General features: G+C 33.3%; 1 protein-coding gene across 6 annotated transcripts in view; it reads right to left on the bottom strand.

Annotated features, from left to right (window-relative positions):
- Nucleotides 1-5,296, bottom strand: part of LOC111600450 (pneumococcal serine-rich repeat protein) — a 52,272-nt gene extending 46,976 nt beyond the window's left edge. For 4 of the 6 annotated variants that reach the window (XM_023316549.2, XM_023316553.2, XM_023316550.2 and 1 more), the window contains exon 1: nucleotides 5,063-5,279. The gene's annotated coding sequence lies outside the window, so the exon portion shown is untranslated. Of the gene's footprint in view, nucleotides 1-5,062 lie in introns of all 6 variants that reach the window. The other 2 variants (XM_023316548.2, XM_023316547.2) reach the window with 2 other exon arrangements.
- Between the last annotated feature and the right edge of the window lie 16,661 nt (nucleotides 5,297-21,957).

Below are 21,957 nucleotides of genomic sequence, written 5' to 3' on the forward strand. Positions count from 1 at the left end.
GACAATGCAGCAGATTGTTTTAGTTTGTTGCTGTTCATATGTCTGGTTTCACATCTCTTACACAACAACAATGCGCTGAACTGAACAAAAAGCCTAATTGAAGGTAATTTAAATTGATTAGCCTAAACGTAAGCCCACCACATCTGACAAAAAACTTGTCCTAGGTTGGGCTACAAATCCATTTTTCGAGTGTTGACTGCCAACTGTTAACTGTGGAGGTGTAGCTGCTGCATTTTATTTTTCGAGCTGCTCTTTCAATTGGCATTGTCAAAAAAAATATATATATATGTGGAAAATAAATCGTGTGGGTCGCTTGTCATATGGGTGGCAATATGGTTGAATATGGTAGCGTGTTTTGAGGTGTTTATGCTTTAATTAAACATGATGAAAACAACAAAAACAACTAAGCGAAAATGAAAGGCGCTCAGGTCGAACAATGCCACAGAAGCATTGTCAAAAAAAAAGACTTAAGACACAAACTTGACTCGAACTATGGTTAATTAGGAACACGGCTGTAATTAAGTTTCGATGCAAGATTGAAACAACTCATGTGCAAAGAAAATACAAAAGCCTTGAAGCTAGCTCAGTCCCTGATGTCATCCGTAACCATTTTTGTGTTTGTTTATATCCTGTCTGCAGCTGAGAATTAATGCGCGAAACCAACCCAAAAGCTAGCGTTAAAAATATTTCAACTCTTGTCGAATGCAAAAACAAATTGGCGTCTGCCAAAGTTCATCGGAATTTGGAATTTTTCTATGCAAAGCGCAGCTAGCTCATGATTTATAAAGAATTCGTTTTTTTTTTGTTTTTCTCCTTTTTTCGGGTCTTTGCTGTGCGAGAAATAGCAATGTGCAGACCATAAAAGGCAAAGCTAATAATTATGACTTTGAAACGTTTGAATATGTTGGGTAATTTCTTTGTTTTTTTTGTGCACTTTTTTTATTTTTTTTTCTTCTGATTTTGCGCTAATTTTCTAAAGCATTGACAAACAATGCAAAATCAGAAAAAAAAGATTTTTTGCCAGATATTCGAATAAAGTTTCAGTGCAAAATGCAAATGCTGTGCTTGGGCGTGGTGTCAAAAACACCATTAAATTATTGATTAAACAAAACAAAATGCTGTTTATTTGGTCAGCAATCACATTAGACCTTTTTAGTGCGCCGAAAACCCAAGCGATTCGCTGTGACAGAATATTAAGGAGACTCTATATATGAAATTAAGAAAAATAAGTGGTGAACGACTGACAGATACTCTGTAATTTTGGTGATTGTATCTAAAGATTAGCTTATGTTATTTATGTCATTTAACTTGGCTTAGCTCAAATTCTAATAAGCTATAATATAAATTTGCAACAAAATTGAAGGTATACTCTTCGGAATTAAGCAAATTTTTTGTATTACTATTATTTTTATGATTAATTTCCTTCGAATAGTATAATTAGTCAGATATTCTTCTGTATATAATAGTTATATTTTAAAAAATATGTATATATAATATATTCAATTATTTGCTTGTGAGATAAATATAAAAAATCTATCTTATAAAAAATATACTTGGCTATAAAAAATATATATGTAAAGAACAGCTAGCACAATATATAAGGAGGACACATTTTGATCAAATCAATAATAATTATAAACAACTCTGTGATAGAGCCCCAATAATGTTGGCCAATAAGAAAATTCATTTTTTATATAGCTTCGTCGTTAAATGTGCTTAAGAAAGAGTTGTTATATCTTTGATAAACATAACTAAGAATATATACACTTTCCGAGCATCTGCTTTGTTAATACATTTTTAAGACGAATACATGAGCCCACTCAAGACGACAAGATATTCATTTCTGTTTCAAAAATTGATTGCTAGAACAACCGATGAAACTTTAATAATTAAGAAGATATTGCTCGTTTGAAACTTGAAACAATAGAAAACAAGTTCTATAAATTAGTATAATAAATAATTTTATATATATATATATATATATATATATATATAAATTATATATATATATATATATATATATATATATATATATATAATTTTTTTTTTCTACAAGCTTTGTTCATGAAAATAATGGTGCAACTGAGCATGTTGGACAACAAAATTTAGTGATAAGCTCAATATTTTGAAAAGAATTTGAAACGCAGATTATATTTAGCATATTTTTTTTAATTAGGAAGGTTTTGTTTGTTCCACCTTAGGGCTAGAAAAATTACAAAATGTAATCCTTCACAACTTCTTCTCTGTTGCTGCTTACTACACCCATGAAAAGATCCAGAATTCACAATTGTAACTTCTCAGAAATCTGGCACGTGCTGCTCGATGACTTTTGTCAATAAGTGCTTTTAGTGATTGCAGTGTTGAAATGCGCTTAATGTCACCAACGAACCGTCAGACAAACAGATAGACATACAGCCAGACAGCTCTGTGCATGACATTCAAGCAGCTGATAAATTGACAAAAAATACAAAAATAAAAAGGCGCGTGGCAATAAAAATTATCGTAGGCTATGACGCGGCACAAGGTAATGCAATATGGCTGGGGACTTTGGGTGCTGCGAATTGCGACTCGAGCTAGAATTCCGCACCTAGTTTTTTTTTGTTTTGTGATATCTTTGGAGGTGACAATTGGGGCCAACACCTTTTGCCAATGGTAATTTGCGCTAATGTACGCCACAAAGTTCTTTATGTGACACGGTGCATGAACTCTAAGCCATATCAGGGGCATAAGACATAAAGTCATAAATATGAGCGTTTTCATATATTGGTAAGTCAATCGAGAACTGATTTTGGATTACCCCATTTATTAGCGGCTCTCTTAAATATATAGCCATATTTATGGCTGAAAAAAGCCACTACAACTATTTGCATATGGTAAACGAATGACTAATGTCCAGCGTCTGGGCAAATTGTGAACTCATGCGCAAGCTAGAATCATTGAACTTTAATTGTGAGCAAAAGATTTCATTTTATTTCTTATGATTCATGGCGAATTGAGCAAATGTCTATATATATATATATATATATATATATATATATATATGTTTGTTCAAGTTTGTTGCCTAAGTCTTTTGTTTTAGCATTGCGCAAAAATGAAAAAATAAACGAAATAAGAAATGCTGAAAATTACAACTCACGCTGCCTGAGAAAAATCTTTAGCTAATGAACGTCGAGTGGGTGAGAAGTAAAAATGTAAATGTTGTGTAAGACTTAGCTGCCGGAAGTAATGAACAGATAAACAGAGTCTGTGAACGTTAAGAGGATAAACGCAATTATGACAAACATTTAAGAGTGGTCTGAACTATGAATTCTTTTATAGAAAAAAATAAAAACAATTTCAAAATTGTTCTATTGCTACTCTGAGATAAAATGTAACAAGCGAGGGTTGCTGGAGAAGTAAGGAAGTGAGCTTATCGAGACAGAGACAACAATTTGTGAGCACTCAAAATATGGAACTAGTGAGTCTTCTGTCTTACAGCTCTGATTTGGCAGCTAATGATTTATTTTTGTTGCCAAATATCCCAAAATGAACGCCAAGAAGTTGCTTAAGCCTATTTGAAGACTCGGCATGGAGCTACACAGTTTTGAGTTTAAGCCAAAGCATTTGTTTTCCGACTTCTAAGAAGAATATTTTATTAAATAATAAAGGCATTTTTACTATTATTTCACTATGTTATCGACCCTCAACCCTCTTAGAGCAATAATTATGGGAACGCATAGTTGAGCTAATTAACGCAGACAAAGAACGAAGAATGCAAATTGTTAGAATAACTAGAAAAAACAAGTGTCTCAGCTTGCATTAAGCTTTGTTGTAATTTGTAAAACTTTTCGCTATTAAAATTAAACTTAAAGAAATGTAAATTAAAAAAAAAAAACATTTTGGCAAAGCTTATCCTTATGTCTCTATTATAATAAGTCAGAAAACTTTGATTGAGCGTTGGCTATAAAATATTTTTGGCAAAACAGCTTACTTATTTATTATGCATATATCAGATATGTGAGTTTATATATAAAATTGATTGCCTTTTGTGCTGGCAATGGACAAAACGGTAAATATATATTTGTGCATATATAAATCAAAAGACGAATTGCACGTACCTGGCGAGCGATAGTCAGACGTTGATAGCGCTTTTTAGCATGTGCCTTACATTCGAGCCGCTGTTCACTGAAGGCGTTTTAGGCTTATGCTTAAGCTGTTTGTTGCCTCAAACTCCGGACAGCAACAACAACAATAACATAACCAAATGCACTGGCGATTGGCATCAATGTCGCTTGGTCGCTTTTTAAGCTGCGCGATATATATATTTTTTTCGTATATTTTATTTTCTTATTACGTTTTTTTTATCAAGACACACACATACACACACACAGAGAGACAAGCAGGCAAAACAGAAAACGCGTGGTATAGAAAAAATATATAAAAACGTGTAGTCAGCAAAGCATTGGCATCAAAATTATTGAATAAAATACACACAAATATATATACACATATATAAATATGCAATAAATATATATATTTTATGTATTTATAATAAAAAATTAATTTTCAATGATTTTTGATGCCAGAGCAAGTGGGCGAAGCGCAGCAAAAGAAACTTTAAATATGTGTATATAAACAGCTGTTGCTCGTGGGCATATGGAAGCTGGCTGAAAACTTCTGAGCGGCTGCACTTGGCAAGCAGAAAATACAGAGCCATGCAAAACTCAGCTCAAAACCTTTCCCTTTTTAATTTTTTCGCTAGGCCAACTTGTCGCGTTTCGTCTTTCACTTTCTTTACAATTGTGAATTTAACTTTTGCTGCTTAGTCTGTGTGACTAAATATACATAAATATATATATCTGTGTACATTTATATATATATGTATATATCTAAAGTAAAAACGCGGCACTTGGCTTCGCTTATTTTGCGTTTCACACTGAACGCTTGGCTACACTTCAATTCACGTTGAGTTCAACTAGGCTACTGGCAACTGACATCAGCCGGAGCTAAGGCTCTGCGTACAACTGTTAAATGTTTATTTATTTATTTAATTTTGCATTGTTTTCTTTATATTATTTATTACTTTTATTTGTTGTTGTTTGAAATGTTCTTGTTCGCACTAGTTCAACGCCTGCGCTAAATGTGCTTATATCGTATGTATATTAATTGCTCGGAACTCGAACTCGTTTTTGGTTGTTGTTTTTTCTTATATTTTGTTGTTGCTTTAGCTTGTCAAGTACTTTGTGTATCTTGTGCTCAACCGAACCGTCTGTCTCGCACGCCAACGCTATACTAAAAGAGTTTTCAGCTTGGCCCGCGCGTTAAATAAGCTGCCGTCTGACAGCTGGCCCGACTACTAACTTGGCCCGTAGCCTGAGCGCTGCCTTCTGGCCATTGGATGATGTCAGCTTTTTGCCAACAGAGAGTGCCCAGGGAGAGAGCGAGAGTATGAAAGAGCAGCGAATGCTGCTTAAAGAGCAAATTGTTCATTCTACTCTTTACTCTTGGCTTGGCTTAGTATCTACTCGTATTGATCTGCACCCACTGTGCTGCAGCAAATGACACCAGATAACTAATTGCTTATTACAATCTATATCTATCTATATATATAAGCTTGTATATAAATACATGTACGCAAAGCAACAAAAGCTTTGTAATAAAAGTTGATTTATTGTTGGCATCCCTAAAAAGGAGTGAGCAATTCCAAGTAATTCCAATGAAGTCATAACTTCTTATAGAAAACTAGCAACAACTATCCTCCAGATATAAAGAGATTTGTGAAAGGAACACAGCGTGCGCCTCAATTTTATATTTTATTTTTTTCTTTGTTATTTAATAATTATTTTTCATTTATTAATTATTATTATTATTACTTGCTTGAATTATGTATTGTAAATTGTATTTCAAATTAAATATATTTACACTCTTAAATTACATATTATAATTGTGTTTTGTTGATATAAAATATAATATAATAACAAAAATATAAAATATTATTAATACATTTTAGCATACTTAACTTTAATACTTTATTTATCTTATAACATATACAATATATACAATATTTCTTTTATTTATTCTTAAAATATATTTTCTATAATAAATTCGCAAAAATTACATAAATATTATAGCAATTTTATGCATAAAATAAATTAAATTTGACATCGAAAATATCAGAAACTATATATGTAGAATATATATTAATATGGTTACATATGGTTAAAGAATACCCTGGGCATACTTTTATTATACTTTTTGCTTCATATTATTTGTAATATATTTCTTTTTTAATTTATATCAAATATTTTATATTTTTTTAAAACTTTTTCATTTGTTTTTAATCTATATATTTTAAAATTTTCAGTTTTTATTCTGTATATATTTTCTCTTATTTAAATATGAATGTTTACTATTTGTTAAATATTTATAAATACATTATGTTATTTTATACTTCATTTCAAATTCCATCAATTCTCTCAATGCAAAGCTCGACAACTCTGTCAGTCGCTCTTAAGATTTGCGCTCTCTACGCTCTTGGCCGGCATTTATTTTGCTTTGTATATGCTAAGCTCTCACACATAGACAACAACAAACCGGCATTTGAGACCGGCGTGCGCGCGTATATAAATAACGTAACATCACGTAACGTAACGTGACCTGACGTAAGGCAATGGGGCTCAGCCAAGCTAAAGCTGTTGAATTTATTTTTATATTCATGTCGTATGCAATGCCATTGAACTAAAAGTTATATATATGTATATATCAACGAAATAAATATTTTACGAGCGGGCTGCTAAAAATTTGGCTAATCATAAAAAAATATACTTTTTAAAGTGAAGTATATGTAAATAATAAAAACAAAAACAGCAGGTGTCTGCCGACTGATACAATTAAAATGCGTCAGCACATTTCTTAATTAATTTTTACATCTTTTGGCCATAAGTCAAAATGGATGGCGCAACCATTGCCAATCGATTCCATTGACGCTACAGAATTAAGCCATTAATTAGAACATAGAAAACAAAAGCAAATCAAAACACAAACGCATTTGATATGCCCCAATGCTGCACGTAGGCTGTGCTCCAATGCAGTTTACAATTCGCCTCTAGTCTAGACTGGAGACTAGGCTACCTACTCGCTGGTAGGTAGGCAGGTAGGTAGCTAGGTAGCTAGGTATATATGGGTACGTACAGCCCCCTGCGAGCATTTACTCACACTTAATACACGCACTGGCATAACAAAATGCATGTCAAGTTCATGCCAAGTAACGCTCGGCGTCTCAATAGGTGGAAGGTCTATTGCGGCACTCGGGCGTGAAGATCGAACCGAGAACAGATACAAATGGCCCTTTTCGCATTTATCTACTGTATCTATAAAGGCAATTGCAATGCCAATTGCATTTGTATTTAGCTGTATCTGTGTAGTTATGGTCGTTACGCTTACAGCAGGGCCATCACGAACGAGGGCTGTTACGTGAATTAGTTATAGTAAGGTAAGTGAAATAAAACTTGGTATATTTTTTAAATAACAGGAAGTTGTCTGTAGACAAAAGTAGTAAAAATAGAGCCAACATTTAACATCCAATTTATGAACAGTACTCGAAACACATTTGTTTATAAAGCTGAGTAGCAGTGCTCTGCTATAGAGTACTATTGAGTACTTAGTAGTCAGTTTACCTTGTAGTAGGAGAGAATTGTTAGAGCTAGTCTATGAATTAGTGTTTAGATAAAAATAAGGTCTTTACTGATGGCACTTAGACTAACAGCATACAATGTCATCACATAGAGTAGTTAGTCTTTTTGAGTAGTAGAAGATAGATAACGTGGAACATGCACGGAGAAAGGGAGCATTAAAGTCAGGAAAAGCTGTGGATAATATTGAATGTGGATACTATTTTATAAGCTTTAATGCTAATAACGAAACCTAAAATAAAGCTTTGATTAGGAAGAGTTGCTTCTTAAATATTCTATTTTAGTTTACGTTTGAACTCATCTTAAATTCTAATATGAAATAGTTCACGTAACCTATAAACATCTACAATTATTTGGAATTCCCTGCCAAAGTCTCTCGACAAACAATGACCTGCTTTTCACTCTTTATTACTTTTGTTACATGCAAAATTTATGATTACTCACGTTCCGCCCTCGCTGTTATAGCTTTCGGCCTGGCCCTGTCAATATCTGTGCGCCTGTGGATTGGCTTTCGCTACACGCGCCACTTGACCCTTTGGGGCTTTGGGTTCAAAACGTGTCGCTAGCGGTGGCTGTTTCGTATTGGCTCTGTTACCAATTGGCGGCTGGGGAGGGTCTTGGGGTATACGTATTTGGTTACGGCTTTGGTTATTGAAACAGCAGCGCCAACCATTCAAGCATGGCTAAAATAAAAATGTTGTCACGCCGTTTGGAAATACTCGCAAATGTTTTTTCTCCTTTTTTTGGGCTACAAATTTTTGAACAAATCGCATTTGAAAGTTATGCCCCTCTCATGCTGTATTTATTGCTAACTTTTGTGTTCCTTTTTCCTCTTCTTCTTCTTCGTTTTATTTGCTGGCCGAGTGTGAGGGCAACAAATTGCGGGAAACTTTTGTTTTTCTTTGGTATTGTTTTTGGCTAAATGATTTGTTGCGATTGTCTGTTGTTTATAGATATGGAAATTGTGTCCTTTTTTGCCTGACAATTGTTGTTAATGGGTGAAGCCCAATTTCGGTTTTATGTGGGTGGTAAAATGCATAAATTACCACGCTAATAAATTACGGTCAGGCTGGTCTTCAATAGAGAAGAAAACTCTATTTCTTTAGCAAAAATATTATTTTATATTACTTTTCCTCTTTATGAAATTAAGGAATAAACATTTATAACATTTTTAATAATACAAGTTTCATGCCATTTTCTTTTGTAAATTACACAGATAGTATTTACAATTAAAATATGTATAAATATATTAATCAGAAAATGTATTTTAAATATATTCGGTCAAAAGAAACAACATGATGTAATCAAATATATAACTACATTATAAAATATTTATATTTAAAATGATGCCAGGAAATTCATATTAAAAATCTTCGATGATAAAAACAAGCTATGGAAACTAAAAAAGAAAATATGAAACATATAAACTGATAAAATAAATACCTTATAATAGAATACAAATTTACTTAAGATAATTTACACACCATATTTCTTAATCAACAAATTCATATTAAGAGATTTGAAAGCAAAAAAAAATTAATGATTTGATTTCCGAACATATTTTGATATTTATTTAAATATATTATAAAGTTTGCTTTATCTTCATATTCTTATACTAATTATAATCAAGGAAGTTCTGTTCAGATGTTACTTGACTTCTAAGCTAAGTATAATTAATCTATGTGCAGCTACCGAGAGCTACTATTCTTTTCCTGTATTCAGCTGGAATTTGCGTATTGTTAGAAAGAGCTTGAACTGCTAATGAGAGCTATGGCTGAGTAAATTTTAAGCAAAGTTCAAGAGTCAATAGCATCGCACTTAACGCAACAACAGCCAACAAAATTGCTAACAAATGAGGCATCTACACATCATTTACCACACGTGCTGTACACTATTTTGTTTATGATGCGTTTTGTTAGCTAAAACACAAATCACGTTTCACAAAAAACATGCATTTTGTAAGCAAATACTTGTTGTGTTTGTTGTTTTGTTACGTTTGCTTCCTCAATATTTGCTTAAAGTTTTTTTTTTTCAAAATTGTTTTTGTTGTGTGATTTATTTGTTGTCTGCACGGCAGCGCCCAAAAAGTCGGGCCTGCATGCTTGACTAATTGCTGAAAACATATCGTGGCACTAAATTAGCCGCATCAAAACAAAAGCCAAATTTATTTGTTGGATTTGTGCCCCGCCTTTCCATTCGGCCAAAAAGGTTCAACAGTCGTCGTCTACCTTTTGCTTCCGGCTTCAGGGCGCCAGCTGCAGGTGAACAAATTTGTTGTTTGTTTCATCTTGTTGAATCGCTTATTCGTTGTCTCCCTATGCGTTGACATGTGCGCTGTGGTGTCATCTGTGCAGCTTTTATATGCCTGTCAAAATGGTTATTATACAAGTTCTTGAGCACATAATGCCATAAAAAATAAAAGAAAAAACTACCGCTGCTTAAGTACTCGCTTGTATAATTGTTTTTATTAAAGTAGATGTCTGACTACAATTAACAAATACAGAAAATGTGTAGACAGTTCATAATATAAATTCAAAGCTGATTATAGTCTTGACTTATAGAGTTATTTCAATTATTTATAATTTTATTCAGATTTAGCGCATAAAACAAATACTAGAATTTACCGAGTTTAAAAATGCGATATGCATCAGGTAGTTAAATATATATAAAAAATATTTATGTGTGGGCTAGAAATGTTGATGGCTTCTGGGATGATTAATTGGCTTAAGCTGACATTATATCTTCCAAACTGTTTTGGACATGCTTCAATGCAATTCTGACAAGACATAATTTCTATGTATACTAATTTTTCATTAAGATTATATAAAATAATATTATTTATTATTCGAAAAATTTGAAAAAAAGTTGACTATATAAATATAGTAAATTATTAGTTAGTTGACATAAATTTATTTATTTATTATTTTGTTGACTTTAATCAATTTTAATAAATCGATCCCAGCCAATATGTGTATATCTTAGAGAATATATGTCAGCAAGTTTCAGTTTCACATTCGATGTGATACTGCAGAAAATTAAATGTTACATTTGACGCACTGCCAATCAAGTCTAGGCAGCGATAATCAGGCTCTTATTAGGCCACCATCCACTAGACTTTATCTGCCACTCATTTCAATTGTGTTAGCTCAATATTATTTATCAATAATATATCTAAGTTTAAGCAGTTGAAGAATCACAGAATTTTAATTACAACATTCCCCATTCAAGCTTAATATTAAACTTATGCCTTCTATAGTTCAGTCGTGGGCGTCTGCAAGAACTCAAACAAGCAAACACTTTTCATATGTATTTACAGTGCCGGCGACATGTGTTTAATGTCTGCGATCCATTGTGGACACATATTTTATGATTGATTTACGTCTCATTTGCATTTGTTTATGTTTACGTGCCCTTTTTGTCTCCAAATAGTCGTATTTATGCGACATTTATGGTGGGAATATGCTTTGAATTTATAATGTGCCTGGCCTTAGGCACGCGTGTTTCTCGCCCTCTCTCTTTCATTCCCTTTGGCAAGGTATTAGAGGGGCGTGTGTAATATGAATTACAATTTTAAATAATAAAAATGTTAAATATTATTTATGTTCATTTAATTAATAGTCAAAGGCATGCGTACCATAATAAGTACATCGTTTCTTTGCCACATACTCGGCACAAATTGAGTCATTTTTGTTGTTGTGGCATTTTGGTGCCTCATGTTGTTGTCGTTGTTGTTGTCGCTGCAGCGGCACGTTTAGCCGCTTAAACTTTGGCCTAAGCTAATCAATGTGCATCTTGAAGTCTAATGTGTGGCGCAGTGCCAAATGGTTGGGCACAGCCAATGTGTCTAATGCCAGGAGGCAAATCAAAAGACTTAGGCAACAAACTTGGCGCACATGTATTATAAAAACAAAACAAAAAAGTTACAAACTACATACATAGCTGCACACATAACACTCTGTTGACCCAATTGCGACTGGCTGTCTGTTTAAAACTCGGCCGCGCTTAGCTGAACCTTTTAAAGAGCTATTACATGTTTAAGCCACAAAGATTTTTTGTAGTATGTAGTACGTTGGGCCTGCCGCTTTGGCACCTATAAAACCGGGCTGACAACAAACAAGTAGCAAATTTTCTGCGTTGTCTTGCGGCTGACTGACGCGGTGTGATACCAAAAGAAAAGCAAAAAAAAAAGAGAAACATCTGCAAATCACTTGGAACGCATGTTGACAAGCACCCAGCCTCAGTTACAGTGGCCAAATTGCTAGAGAAGGTGACTACATAAGCACAGTCGGCTCGTGAGAAGATCATTTTCTAAGCAAACACAAAGTGGAAATTTATACTCAAGGAAATCCTGCTTCAAATGGCTGTGAAAGTAAATAAAGCGTTTGTAAATAATGAACATTAATTATTTGAGATCTTTAAAAAAATCGTTTATATATAATAGATTAATTTTGTTTCTTAATAGAGAATATATATATTTTTAATAAAGATTACGTTTATTTTTAAAATTTTTTAACACATTTATTTATATAGATATATATGGAAACTGATATATTTATATTTATAATCTTTATTTAATACTTTAGTTATGACATTAAAATATAAATTATATGCTTAAAATTTAATTTTATATATTTAAAATTATATAATATTATTTATTATTATTTTAAAACTTCTTTTTGTTCTGTAAAATATATTTTTATAAGTTTTCCTTGTGATAACAAAAATATTCCGATTTTTTTTATTATATTTATGATAATATTAATTTAATTTAAACTCTTCTGAACATATTTTACTGTTGCAACTATCGGTTAATTTTGCAATCGATTACTCTTATCGATTGGATCACGGCATCCAAGCAATCCATAGCACTCTATGTTTGCTTTGGTAAAAATATTTTCTTGTCGCAATCCTTGCTCGAACGGGCGCTGAAACAAGAAAACCGCATTTAACCATAAAAATGTAAACATATCTTTTTTTCATGACCATTTTTGGAGCCTAAATGAATAACTGACTTGGTAACGGACTGCCTGACTGCCTGCCTGACTGACTGACTGACTGACTATGTTGCAGAAGTTGGCACAAACTGTCTCACAGCTAATATAATATAAAAAGACTAAAACAATTCGCATCGCGTAACTGGAAGCTTTGAGAAAAGTTATCGTAATGGGCATAAATTAAGGCTGACTGCCTCAATGAAAAGCAAAACTGAACAAAAAGTATATAAATTAAAAATACAAAATAGCTTGGGCAACAAACTGGATGCAATAAAATGTTGTTATATAGAAATCACGGCCTAACTACCCACTGCATTTAGCATAATTTTAACACCTAATATTTATGGCCAAAATGACAGCCCACTCTATCGAGTGCCAGCAATGAGTATGTGCATGTGTGTTTGTAGGTAATACATATTTATGTGCTCGTTTGTATGCCAACAACTGTCATTTGGGCACAGCCCGCGACTGCTATAACAATTACTTTGCTCAACACTTCAAACAGACAGTCGACTTTGATGCCAAATCTTTGACTCTGTTTTTTTTTCCTAATTGTATTTTGTCGTCTGGGCCGATTAATTGATTTATGAAGAAGTGTCAGCTGCTGGATACTGTATGCATGTCGTTTGCTGTGAGGCATCCAAAATGCAACACTTCGAAAATGTTCAATGAAATCGTTTAGCAATGAACTGGAACGCATTAGATTATTTGAGTAGCGAGGGCAGTTTGTAGAATTATTAGCAAATGTTAATTTCAATTTTAATATATTGAGAAATAAACTTACAAACATAAAATTAGTTAGTCAGAAACAAAGACAAGGAATGCTATAAAACTGAATATAAATTAAAAATATTAAGATGACTGTTCTAATGTGTTGAGTAGGATATATCTCATGTATCATGTGAATTTGAATTCCAAATAATATAATATAAAAGAGATAAACAACAAGGAAGTTTTTTACACTTCTTTCTTTCTTAGTTTCAAAATGTTTTACCAATGCAATTTTTTTTACAAATTTATTTTATTAATGTGTTTTGAAGACATTTATATCTCACTTCTATCAGGACACTTTATACTAATTCCATAATAAATATTAAAATTAAATATTCTTCAATATAAATATTAATTTCATTCTTATTTTCTGCTGAACTGCATTTGGTTTATATAAAAATATAAACATTTACTTTTTAAATACAAAAACATATTAAAATTGTATACAACAAACTACCCTCGACGCAGAGTAACGTAACGTGCACACAGCAAAATTATACTACGAGCGTATTGATTAATTGCTGACATGATAAATACGTTGCGCCTAAATGTGACACAAGTCGATAGACAAAACAGACAGAGACCGTGCGCAGTGTTAGAGTGAGAGAGGTGGTAGAAAAAAGCCCCACAATAGCACACAACCACAAGCAGATCTAACCATAACAAATCATTTGTAATTAACACGCGTGGGTCTGCGACGCAAAGCGAAACACAGAGACGCGATTCATATAGATTCCGAGTTCTGAGTTCAGTTTTCGCCACATGGTCCAGCCAGCCATATAGGGCGGCTCGACTGGCAGCCCATCGGTTAAAGACGCGGCGAGCTTTAAATATTTCTGTTATATATATCTAAACGAGAATTCAATAAATTATATAGAAATGTATATAAATATATTTATTTATGTATTTTTATATATTTGCGCGCACCATTTTTGAGAAACTTGTCTAAATTTGTTAGCTTGATTTATTTTTTTTTTATTTATATATAAGTATCTAATTTTTTTTGTTCTTCATGGCATTTACATGCTATGTAAATTGGCTGACTGTGTACGGCGCGCTATTTATTTAATTATTTATTTATAATTAAATTGTTTATTTACCTAGCGATGTTGTTTTGACCATTTCGGTTGGTTTGTTAAACAGGAAGCTAATTAGTTTGGCCATATACGGCTTAAACTATGCGAGATGATGATGGCTGGCTAGTTGGGCGCCTGTTTGGTAGCATCTCTCAGCAATTTGCATGTTATCCCCACAGATGTATTTATCGCCTGGTTGACAATGCACAGAAAAATCAAGCTACGTATGGCAATGATCGTGCTGCGTAGGAAATGGCTAATGGTTCAGCTGAAGAGACACAGGCATAGAGTTAATTAAATGTTTAAAGATAAGCCGGGAAATACACACACGCCAAGCATAAAAATATGTCTGCCTCATATGAATATGAACTTGAGCTTGTCAGATAGACATCTATTTTTTCATGCTGTTGCCGTGAAGGACAGGAAGAGCGTTGACAACTTTCAATTTCTGCTGAAAAAAAAAACATGTTTGGGTATGTATAACTCAATCAATGTATTTGCGCGCGTGTTATTGCCTAACAAGACACCGCACCTCGCACACACTCGCACACACACTCTCGGTTTTATGGCTTAAAAGCCTTTCCATCTAATGAATTATAGCTATAAGCTTTAGCTGACTGAACATAGCCCCCCGTCACGCCCATTTCAAATGAGGGATTTGATTTAGCCATTCACTAGCCCATTTCACGACATTGATATGACACTCAAGCCTGACTGCTGTATTCAAATATATTTTGCAGCCAACAAATCATAGCTAGAGAGGCTTAAACTAAGACTGTATCGCTAACCACAATCAGTCAATCAAATCAGGCAAAACTAGAAAAATTTCCAAAATAAATTACATTAATTTAATTAAATATTTCTGTTTATATTTAAAAAATAAATGTAACATTACTTAAAACTTTATTTTTGTTGTAACGGAATCGGGGTTTTGTCATTCCTAGCTTGACACCTTTTTTGTAGAACAATTTTGTATTTTAATTAAGTTTTGATTTGGACACATTTTTGTAATCTTTCGACTGATTCAATTATGAAAGTCATGAATTAATTTGAAAATTCTGTGTTTTCTGAAATCTGATATACTTTATACATATATATGTATTTATAGCAATATAAATATTATTTTCGCAATTTGAATTTTATGTTTTATTTTATAACAAATATATTAAAAACGGATTATGAAAGTGTCAACACTCTATCAACTCCATCAAACTTTGTTTAGAGACTGATAAATATGTGTTCAAGGTTTTAACAGCTCTACCTCAACATGACATACTTTTTCTAGAATACAAAATTTTTTTCGATTATTAAAGCTTATAAATTTTCTTTTTAATTATTTTTGAGTTAAAATTTCTAAATTTTGTTTGATTTTTGTATCAAAATTAGCTTTAAAAACTATTATGTATATCCAAAACAACGCAGATGATTAATTTGACTTTAAAAATGATTTTCCATAGACAAAACAACTCTTTTATTTAATAACATAATCAGCAAAATAACAATATAATGCACTGAAAAGCATTTGGCTAGCCCAAGCCATACAATTAGGTGTTTTTTCTTTTTTGGGTTATAAAACTTTTGCCATATGAGGAAATTTGTTAAAAATGTAATTAAATGCTTTATGATTTTTTGGCTTTTTGTTAACTACAAATATGCAGTGTATAATTAAATGTTATTGTAAAATAGCCAATGGAAAAAGAAACAAAACTTAAAGCCGAACTGAGGGCAGCCAAGTAGGCGTTAGCTTTTGTTTGTTTGAACTGTCTCCCTCTCTCTCATACTCTCTTTCTATTTTGGTTGTCTGTGGCGCATTGCACAATGCGTGCGAGGCCTCTGGCTGCCCTGTCAAGTGCCACAATTGCGCACTCGTTATGTGCCACAAGTCGCAGCAGTTGCCTCCTAATTGTCTGTCAACCCAAAAGAGCAACAACAACAGCAACATCAAGAGCGTCTTGAGCATTGCCCACATTAGTTAATTATGCGCCCATTAAGCATCAACGCGCTGAGCTGGTGAATTGGTGAATTGATGAGTTGGTGAGTGTGTCAGCAGTGCGAAGCTTCAAGTTGGCGGATCATTGAGAAATACGCAGAGGCTGCCAAGCGCCAAACAATAGTGTGTGTGCGTGAGCGTGTCTGTGTGCCCAAAGACTCGACTCGCTTTTCATTTATTAGATTTCTTTATTACCGCTGTCTGACTTTTGCCACACCTCCTCCGGCTACAGCTCCTCCAGCTTGCGCATGCTCCTCTTACAACTCATCAGATCTCAATTGTGTTTCATTGTTTTTTTTTTATTCTCCTCCTTCTACATCTTGTTTTTTTGTCGTCTGCTGTTGATGGCATCATTTCAGCAGCTGAGAGTACGTGCAACAGCCTATGTGTATTTGTAGTTTTGTAATGTGGCTGCGCTTGTGGGAAGTTGCGGCTGCTCCCTCAATACTCGCATAAAGTTCGTCGCTTAAGTCTTTCGTTTGAACTGTACCCTGTTGTTTGGGGCACAACTAGGTGAAGTGGGTATAATAAAAAAATTATATAAGTAAATGTAACGGGCATTTGGAAGGCAACTCCGTTTGCACATAAACATATTTTATGAAGGCAAACTCTATAAACCCTCTGATCTCAGCGACTACTAAAGTACATATTAAAAAATGTTTTGACGTCCTTTTAAAAATCAAACATATTTTTGAGCTTTAAAATTCTAAAATTAAGTTTTGGGCCATAGAAAAACAACATACTTATTTTTTTAACAAATTTAAATTCTTAATTAATTAAATATTAAATTTTGATATAATTAAATATTATTTTTTTTAACGTTGCCAAGCATTAAACTGCTTATATTGTATATTATTTTACTTTATAAATATTACTATTTTTTTAATAACTGAAACAGCAAGTTCTCAATTTGTACTCCATTTTATTAAGAGACAACATAAAAGCCTTCCAACAACAGGGTATTTATTAGTCTACCAAAGCTCATCCCTTATACTTTGACTTCGTTTTTCTCTTCTGCAGTATTTAATTATTCATTCATTTGTGTTAATTGAATGCGTGCCACGCTGCATCGTAGTCGATGCAGACATAATGGCAGCATTTGGCTGCGTTGGCGTTGTTGTTGCTGTAATTGCTATTATTATTAGTGTTATTATTGCAGTTGCTGCTGTTGTTGTCGTTGCATTGCATCCATGGCACGACCAATAAAAATGAGAATTAATTTTCGAAAGATGCTAATGATTGATTGCGTTTGCATTTTGATTTGCTGTTTTTGGCAAATGTCAAAAAACATTGCGTAAAGTTTTTATTTTACTTGCTTGGAAAATGTACTTTGTTTTCAAATTTATCTAAATATATAATTATTTATTTTTTTGGGCGCAGCAATGCAGCGTGGGGTGTTTAGGCCTTGTTTGCAAGTGAAGAAACTTTTGACATGCACATGAAAAATTAATTAAAATTGCAGAGCTTGGCTCATACTGAGAGGCTACCTAAGAAACTAATAAAATTATTTAGATTCTTATGATAGATTATGAAGTAGAATACGTCCAACACCATTTCATTCATAGCTCAAAATTCCGTTTTGTTATCTTCATTATAATATAAGCCATCTCTGTTTTGACAGCTCAATAACAAAATTCTGTCTATTTACAATCTTTAGTTCATCAATATTCGAGCAATCCATAAGCTCTGGTCAATGTCAATATGCCTGCCACACCAATTCCGCAAATAATCCATTTATGATGTGCCCAACAACAACGAGAGCAACACCAAAATCCGTTGGTTTATGGCTTAGACAGAAAGTTCCCGTGTGTAAATTAAATTAAACTTTGGCGGTTACCAAAGAAACATTTTTAGGCTATGCCCTATTGCGAAATTAGCCTCAACATAAAATGAGTGCGCTAAGAGTGCCCTAGTGGGCAATGACTGACTAGTAAATACTCAGAATTTAAATTAATTAATCGTGAAACGGAGGAAGGCAATTCGACGTCTTTGGGTTAAGCTTGATTTGCATAAATATTATCGATATAAAATATGATTTTCATTGCTGCCGTTACGGCCTCATTCACTAAGTTCTTCAACCGAATCAATAACATATATAATATATTGGCAGTACCTTCAACATCGTACCTTTATTTCTGCACAACTAATATGCTCCTTTCGTTGATTCAAGGTATCAAAAAACAAAAGAGAAAGCAATAAAAAGTAGAACCAGAAACGGGAACTTCAAACAGGCAAATACGCCCAACACTAGCAATTGTCATAAAACTAAAGCAAAAAAAGAACCGAACATTTGATGACTGCGCTGCCATAAAGATCAGAATTTTATAGACAGTTTTTAGAGCCTGATCATTTCTGGGAAATCTCAGCAGCAGCAGGCGGCGGCAGCAGCATCAGCATCTTAGGCTACATCGCCGCTTGGCACCAGTTTGTCTGCCAACGCGCAGACGCTTGACGACTACGCACACATATAGCGTACGACATGACAACATCCGATGATTGATGGCCAATAGCGACTCATAACGGTTTGGTTTTTGTCTGCATTCGTTTATAGTTGTACAAGTCTTGCTTAACTGAAACGAGCAACGCTGCACATCAGGCACATCAATCATACGCCCCCACAGCCTGCCACGACACGAGCCAAGCGAACAAATGCACCTCGAATCCAGACTCAGGGCTTGCAATTGATGCTTTTTTTGTTATATTTCTGTTACAACAATGCGAGTTTCGAGTGTTGTTTAATACAATCGGAGGTTGGTTCAAAACGGTTCAAAAGGTTTTTAAACTCCGTCTTCAAGGGCAGCTAATGAAGGCAGTTGCCTTTGCTGATTGATCAAAGTTGGGAATGTTATGAAATTATGTCCAGTTGAGATGTACTTGTTATATCAATATATATGTATTGCATAAATTGTTATAAATACTGAATATAATTTCACAAATAACAGTAATGGAGTGTGCTCTGGTAGGGAGGTTTCTCCAGCTCTTATGCTCTTCAAGCTATGCTTTAACAACTTAATATTGAAGGATAGACTTTTATCGGTATTTTTTATGAAATATGCATAAATGTATGCTTCAGTCTGTATTTATTAAAGTTGCATCGAATTTCATCATCATTTGGACTGACTGAGTAACATCTATAGATGAAGAATATATACATATTGAAAGTTGCTCTGCGAGTTTTTCTTATCTACCAATACTCGAAGGTTACTGGACTTCAGTCAAATGGCAGTTTTCGTTGTAGAGAGATTTTTATTTGTAGAGTTAGTTCTCTGTGGTTCATTAAGCAGATCTGTTTGCAAATCATTTATAAGTGCCCAAACCCTACCTATCTTTGAATCTCGAAAGGTGCCTAATTTTATATCTTGCTTTGCCTTGTTCTGCATATGATAATTATTGTCTATCAATGCGTATAAATTTCTTATTCTTATTCTTAAACATTTCATCTCAGCTTAAACTCTAACATTTCGACTGACATTCGATAGTCCAAACACAATCAAATTTAATTTTCCCATAAATTTGTTAGCAATTTATTTCGATTAAATTTCTTGTTCCAAACATCAATGCCCTAGAAGGCAAATTGCAATTAGAATTTAAAAACCTTAAAGCAACCTGAATTGTTGGTTATTTTTAAACTTTCGTAACCGCCCTCGCAATAAGTGTTCAAATCATGTCCAACAAAATATTACGTATACGAGACGTTTAACACGTTAGATAGGCAAATGCTAAACTATTATTGTTGCTGTTGCCAAGCGCTTTGATTACTTTTAATTTATTTGCTTTAATTTGTCAAATTCGCTGGTTCAGTTTGGCAGCTGGCTTAATGTCAATTACCTTGTTTTGGCCATAAACAGACATAGAATCTGAGCTGAGCCAAGTGAGATGCTGCTGCTGCTGCCAAATGTTAATTGGCTATAAATCAAACTGCTTTTAACATTTATATTTGCATGCATTCACTTAAGCCCGTTTAAGTTCCCAATCGAACCTTTGTCTTTGCACTAATTTTTTGTCTCTTGCAATTTAATTACAAAATTTATGACTCAACCTTTAATTTGTGGCCAAAAACGAGAAGAAAAACGAAGTTAAGCTGCACAATCAGCACTTACCTTGACCACAAAACTGTGGCCCAAGTGGACTTGACTTCAGCTTCAAGTAAACTTTTTTTTTATTTTTTTCTTGTCATTTGTGTTGAGGGTGCCGCCGATTAAAACCTATTTATGAAATCTTTTATATACATTTTTGTTTGTTTGTAATTAAATGAGCCAATGGCTGCTATGGCTACAATTGACAAACTCTGAGTTCAGCTGAGATCATTAACTAACAAAAGCATCCATTCAATTGGCGAACTGCATGTGAATCGAACTCTTTGTTCAGCTCCACGTAGTTTTTGTTTGTGTAAATTCTATAAAAAATTTATAGCTTGATTATTAATTTGATCGCCTACATTTTCGTTCGTGTTGTAATTGATGGCATCTCTCGCTCATAGTTGACAGCCGAAGCTCGTTTTATGCCCCAACACCAAATCGACTGTTAATCGATTAATTGGGGGAAACTTTTGCTGCTCTCTTCTATCTCGAAAGCCCTCTAACTAACGTCATAAATCAGCATATTTGTTTTTACTTGAAATAGCGCCAGAACTAATATCCATAATTATGCTAAATAGTTGGGCTGCCTCTACGGACACGACACGAAATTCTCTTGCCTAATGAACATGATGAGCCGCTTCGATTGCTCAACAAATCACAGACATTTGCGGAACTTGAGCAATTCTTGAACAGAGATTTCCTGCACACTTCTTAACGAACTGCGAATTGTGCCCTGTCATTGCTTTAATCAGCAATTATTCGTAGTACATATATAATGAGCAATGCTTTGATTAAACGTATAGATGAATTGACTTTCAGTTTCTAACAAGTCATAAAATACAATTTATATATATATATATATATAAATATACGATTTTTTATTGATGTCCAATGGAAACATCTAATAAATAAAATAAATACTCATTAAATTGAAAAATAACAATCAGAATATTATATAATTTATCAAATTTAAATTTCAAATCCCAAAAAAAAAGTAAATTGCTCTTCATATAAGAAAATATTAATAGTTTTAAAGTATTGGTAGATTTTTAAATTTTTGAAATTTTATATTTATATGGATATTTAATAATATGATATGATTTGAACCTATTGATAATCAAGATAGTACATCTTGATCAAGCACAAAGTTTGCGCTATAAATATATGTATATGAACTAATAATACTTATACTAATATTATTATTTATTAATTACATATGTACATAAAATAAGTATTTAGTAAGATGGTTTTCCTCATAAAAAACATAATTCAGAAGAAATGCATCGATTCGGAACACGGTTTTGGCAACATTTTATTAGCAACATCTTCTTAGCAACATATTCGTTAGCAACATTAAGCAGACTTTTGAAATATGAT

The sequence above is a fragment of the Drosophila hydei genome, unplaced genomic scaffold (genome assembly GCF_003285905.1).
Source record: "Drosophila hydei strain 15085-1641.00,03,60 unplaced genomic scaffold, DhydRS2 tig00008124-arrow-arrow-pilon, whole genome shotgun sequence".
In the NCBI taxonomy this organism is placed as follows: Eukaryota; Metazoa; Arthropoda; class Insecta; order Diptera; family Drosophilidae; genus Drosophila; species Drosophila hydei.